The sequence below is a fragment of the Aquarana catesbeiana genome, linkage group LG07 (assembly GCF_042186555.1).
Source record: "Aquarana catesbeiana isolate 2022-GZ linkage group LG07, ASM4218655v1, whole genome shotgun sequence".
Lineage (NCBI taxonomy): Eukaryota > Metazoa > Chordata > Amphibia > Anura > Ranidae > Aquarana > Aquarana catesbeiana.
Genome location: NC_133330.1, coordinates 337,226,680 through 337,232,868, shown reverse-complemented (window position 1 = coordinate 337,232,868; position 6,189 = coordinate 337,226,680).

Genomic DNA, 6,189 nt, shown 5'->3' with positions numbered 1-6,189 from the left:
TATTCTCTAGGGCAGGGATATGCAATTAGCGGACCTCCAGCTGTTGCAAAACTACAAGTCCCATCATGCCTCTGCCTCTGGGTGTCATGCTTGTGGCTGTCAGAGTCTTGCTATGCCTCATGGGATTTGTAGTTCTGCAACAGCTGGAGGTCCGCTAATTGCATATCCCTGCTCTAGGGTGTCTACTATAAATATATATATAATGTTTGGGGATTCTAAGTAATTTTCTAGCAAAAAAAAAAAAAAATTATTTTAACTAGAAACCAACAAATGTCAGAAAAAGGTTTAGTTTTTTCACTTACACACAAAGTCTATTCCATTGACAAATTGTTACAATGTTTATACTTAAGTTCAACTGATAAAGAATATTTTGATTCTTCACAGACTGCCCAGTTTTTCTCTTCCTTTCGAGGGCTGTGGCTTCAGAAGAGCAGAGAGAATTCTTTGCATAGAAAGAATTGTGAAACACTTCAGTCAAGATCGCCATAACGATTCTTGACGATTAATTGTGCAGCTCTATTGGGGTGTCGTTTTTTTCATTTCACTTTTGTCACCCTGGAAAAGCATGGCATTCACAACTGTGTGAAAAGAGACCTAAGAACACCACAACAATAGGGATAGAGAGTCCAGAGGGATTTTTGCAGTGAATGATCATTGGAATAAGGCAGCCAGTGCCTTTCAGGGTTCGCACGCACATTTCATCATGACATCAGTGATCTGCAGATCGCTGGTGCAATTCTTTTCAGGCTCCTCCTTTTTTCTTCTTTTTTTTTTTTTTTTAAAGTGATCTTATCCTTTAAGGTAAGGATGTGCTGGAACTGAAGAGAGTCCAGGGAAGGGCAACAAAGCTAATGAAGGGATTAGAGGACCTCAATTATGAGGAAAGTCTGCAAGCATTAAACGTATTCTCTCCGGAGAAGAGACGCTTGACAGGAGATATTATAGCGATATACAAATATCTTTCTGGTGACCCTAGCATAGGGAAAAAACATTACACAGAAAGGGTGAATCTCCCTACCGGGGACACAGACAGCAATAAAAACTGACAGGTGTTCTAATCCCTCTGCACTCCATCCAGAGCTAAAAAAAAAAAAAAAAGTTTTCCCTTTAAGAGGAAGTAAACCCTCCTGCAAAAAAATAACTAAAAACACACCCTGCAAGATAAAGGCATAATGAGCTAGTATGCATAGCATACTAGCTCATTATGAATTACTTCCCCAAGAACGAAGCCCCCGCAGCCGTCCCCGTCTCCCCCTCAGGCCGCCGACATGTCGCATGGGGCTTGCTTCCGGGTATCACGGCTCCGGCCCTGTGATTGGCCGGAGCCGCGATGACGTGAACGGCACCTACGTGCCATTGCTTCAGTTGGCTTAAGTGCGCATGTGCCGCATGACGTCGACACATGCAAATACAGGGATATCTCCTAAACCGTGCAGGCTTAGGAGATATCCAGTGCAGCTACAGGTAAACCTAATCATAGGCTTGCCTGTAGTTTAAAGTGGTTGCAAAGGCTTTACAACCACTTTTAGTTATACTTTAAAAAGAAGTGTCTATACCGATTAACCACTTGCTGACCGGCTCACGCCGATATACATCGGCAGAATGGCTCTCCTGCTTAAACTGACGTACCTGTACGTCAGTCTGTAAAAGCAGGATAGCGGGAGTGCGCCCCGCGGACTCGATGTCCACCATCGGCCCACGATCGCGGCGAGGAGAGGCAGAACGGGGAAACTGCCTATGTAAACAAGACATTTTCCCGTTCTGCCTATTGACTTGACAGGGATCTACTGCTCCTAGTGATCTCTGTCATGTTTCAGTGAGCCCATCCCCCCTACAGTTAGAACACGCTGAGGGAACACACTTAACCCCTTGATCGCCCCCAGTAAAAACAATAAAAAATAAATAAAAGTCCCTAAATCTATCCCATAGTTTGTAGACGCGATAACTTTTCTGCATAGCAAACGCCTATTGTCGCTCCTTTTTTTTTTTTTTTTTGTTTTTTGTTTTTTTGTTTATAGCGCAAAAAAAAAAAAACGCAGAGGGGATCAAATACTACCAAAAGAAAGATCCATTTGTGGGGAAAAAAGGGACATCAACTTTGTTTGGGTACAGCATCGCACGAGCGCACAATTGTCAGTTAAAGCGACGCAGCGCCGTATCGCAAAAAATGGTCTGGTCATTAAGGGGGTAAAACCTTCCTGGGCTGAAGTGGTTACAATCCTGTAATACACTGTCTCAACCTGCTCTGCACATGCTCAGTTGTTCTCCCATTTTAGGCACTGACAAGTTTATAGAGGCTGATCTGCAGCCAGCCTTAAAGTGGAAATTAATCCCTCCTATCCTTTACGGCCAAAGAAGCTGCTTCTGATTGATCTGAAACTGCCATGGTGTCTTAATGATGCCAATACACTTACACCACTGCTCTACCCATTGATGTGATGCTGATCGGCTTAGCGATTCACAGTACAGAGCCCTGTGTTTACAAGCAGCACAGGGCTACTGTACATGGAGTAGCAAAAGGAATAATGTCTACAAACTATGTGATATATACTGGAATTTTTATTTATTTTGATACTAGTAATGGAGGCGACCATCGACTTATAGCGGAACTGCGATAGTATGGTGAGCAATCTGACACTTTGCCAGGACCAGTGACGCTTATACAGTGATCAGTGCTAATACTATGCACTGTCACTGTACTAATGACAGTGGCTGGGAAGGGGTTAAAAATCTAGGGGTGATCAAAGGGTTAAATGTGTACCTAACCAGTGTTTATGTGTACTGGGTGAGGTGCTTTAACTAAGGGATGTGCTGGATTGTATTCCCTGCATTGCAGGGAAACAAATGGCAGCACATCCCCACTGACAGGACAAAACTCTGTATTGTTTACATCATGAGTGCTCAACCTGTGGCTCTCCAGCTGCTGCGGAACTACAAGTCCCATCAAGCATTGCAAGCTGCTGACAGTTACAAGCATGACTCCCAAAGGCAGAGGCATGATGGGAGTTGTGGTTCTGCAACAGCTGGAGGGCCACAGGTTGAGCACCCATGGATTACATACACAGAGCTCTGTCCTGTCTTCCTCCTCGCCGATCAGCGGGTGACGAACAATGGATGATCAGCTTGTACTGTGACGCGCGCACCCCCCTCACCAACCCTGCCACCACCACCGCCGGAAATGCAAAAGCACATATATACAGTGGGGACGGAAAGTATTCAGACCTCCTTAAATTTTTCACTCTTTGTTATAGTGCAGCCATTTGCTAAAATCATTTAAGTTCATTTTTTTTCCTCATTAATGTACACACAGCACCCCATATTGTACACACAGCCCCCATATTGTACACACAGCCCCCCATATTGTACACACAGCACCCCATATTGTACACACAGCACCTCATATTGTACACACAGCACCCCATATTGTACACACAGCACCCCATATTGTACACACAGCACCCCATATTGTACACACAGCACCCCATATTGTACACACAGCACCTCATATTGTACACACAGCCCCCCATATTGTACACACAGCACCCCATATTGTACACACAGCACCCCATATTGTACACACAGCACCCCATATTGTACACACAGCCCCCCATATTGTACACACAGCACCCCATATTGTACACACAGCACCTCATATTGTACACACAGCCCCCCATGTTGTACACACAGCCCCCCATGTTGTACACACAGCACCTCATATTGTACACACAGCCCCCCATATTGTACACACAGCCCCCCATATTGTACACACAGCCCCCTATATTGTACACACAGCACCCCATATTGTACACACAGCTCCCCATATTGTACACACAGCACCCCATATTGTACACACAGCCCCCTATATTGTACACACAGCACCCCATATTGTACACACAGCCCCCCATATTGTACACACAGCCCCCCATATTGTACACACAGCCCCCTATATTGTACACACAGCCCCCTATATTGTACACACAGCACCCCATATTGTACACACAGCTCCCCATATTGTACACACAGCACCTCATATTGTACACACAGCCCCCCATATTGTACACACAGCCCCCCATATTGTACACACAGCCCCCTATATTGTACACACAGCACCCCATATTGTACACACAGCTCCCCATATTGTACACACAGCACCCCATATTGTACACACAGCCCCCTATATTGTACACACAGCACCCCATATTGTACACACAGCACCCCATATTGTACACACAGCACCCCATATTGTACACACAGCACCCCATATTGTACACACAGCCCCCCATATTGTACACACAGCCCCCTATATTGTACACACAGCCCCCTATATTGTACACACAGCACCCCATATTGTACACACAGCTCCCCATATTGTACACACAGCACCCCATATTGTACACACAGCTCCCCATATTGTACACACAGCACCTCATATTGTACACACAGCCCCCCATATTGTACACACAGCACCTCATATTGTACACACAGCACCTCATATTGTACACACAGCACCTCATATTGTACACACAGCACCCCATATTGTACACACAGCACCCCATATTGTACACACAGCACCCTATATTGTACACACAGCACCCCATATTGTACACACAGCCCCCCATATTGTACACACAGCTCCCCATATTGTACACACAGCCCCCTATATTGTACACACAGCACCCCATATTGTACACACAGCACCCTATATTGTACACACAGCTCCTCATATTGTACACACAGCTCCCCATATTGTACACACAGCTCCCCATATTGTACACACAGCACCTCATATTGTACACACAGCACCCCATATTGTACACACAGCCCCCTATATTGTACACACAGCACCCCATATTGTACACACAGCTCCCCATATTGTACACACAGCACCTCATATTGTACACACAGCTCCCCATATTGTACACACAGCACCTCATATTGTACACACAGCTCCCCATATTGTACACACAGCACCCCATATTGTACACACAGCCCCCCATATTGTACACACAGCCCCCCATATTGTACACACAGCTCCCCATATTGTACACACAGCACCCCATATTGTACACACAGCTCCCCATATTGTACACACAGCACCCCATATTGTACACACAGCACCCCATATTGTACACACAGCCCCCTATATTGTACACACAGCACCCCATATTGTACACACAGCTCCCCATATTGTACACACAGCCCCTCATATTGTACACACAGCACCCCATATTGTACACACAGCTCCCCATATTGTACACACAGCCCCTCATATTGTACACACAGCACCCCATATTGTACACACAGCACTCCATATTGTACACACAGCTCCTCATATTGTACACACAGCACTCCATATTGTACACACAGCACCTCATATTGTACACACAGCCCCCCATATTGTACACACAGCCCCCTATATTGTACACACAGCACCCCATATTGTACACACAGCTCCCCATATTGTACACACAGCACCCCATATTGTACACACAGCACCCTATATTGTACACACAGCACCCCATATTGTACACACAGCACCCCATATTGTACACACAGCACCCCATATTGTACACACAGCCCCCCATATTGTACACACAGCCCCCCATATTGTACACACAGCTCCCCATATTGTACACACAGCACCCCATATTGTACACACAGCACCCCATATTGACAGAAAAACACAGAATTGTTGACATTTTTGCAGATTTATTAAAAAAGAAAAACTGAAATACCACATGGTCCTAAGTATTCAGACCCTTTGCTCAGTATTTAGTAGAAGCCCCTTTTGATGAGTCTTTTTGGGAAAGATGCAACAAGTTTCTCACACCTGGATTTGGGGATCCTCTGCCATTCCTCCTTGCAGATCCTCTCCAGTTCTGTCAGGTTGGATGGTAAACGTTGGTGGACGGCCATTTTTAGGTCTCTCCAGATATGCTCAATTGGGTTTAAGTCAGGGCTCTGGCTGGGCCATTCAAGAACAGTCACCGAGTTATTGTGAAGCCACTCCTTCGTTATTTTAGCTGTGTGCTTAGGGTCATTGTCTTTTTGGAAGGTAAACCTTCGGTCCAGTCTGAGGTCCTGAGCACTCTGGAGAAGGTTTTCATCCAGGATATCCCTGTACTTGGCCGCATTCATCTTTCCCTCGATTGCAACCAGTCGTCCTGTCCCTGCAGCTGAAAAACACCC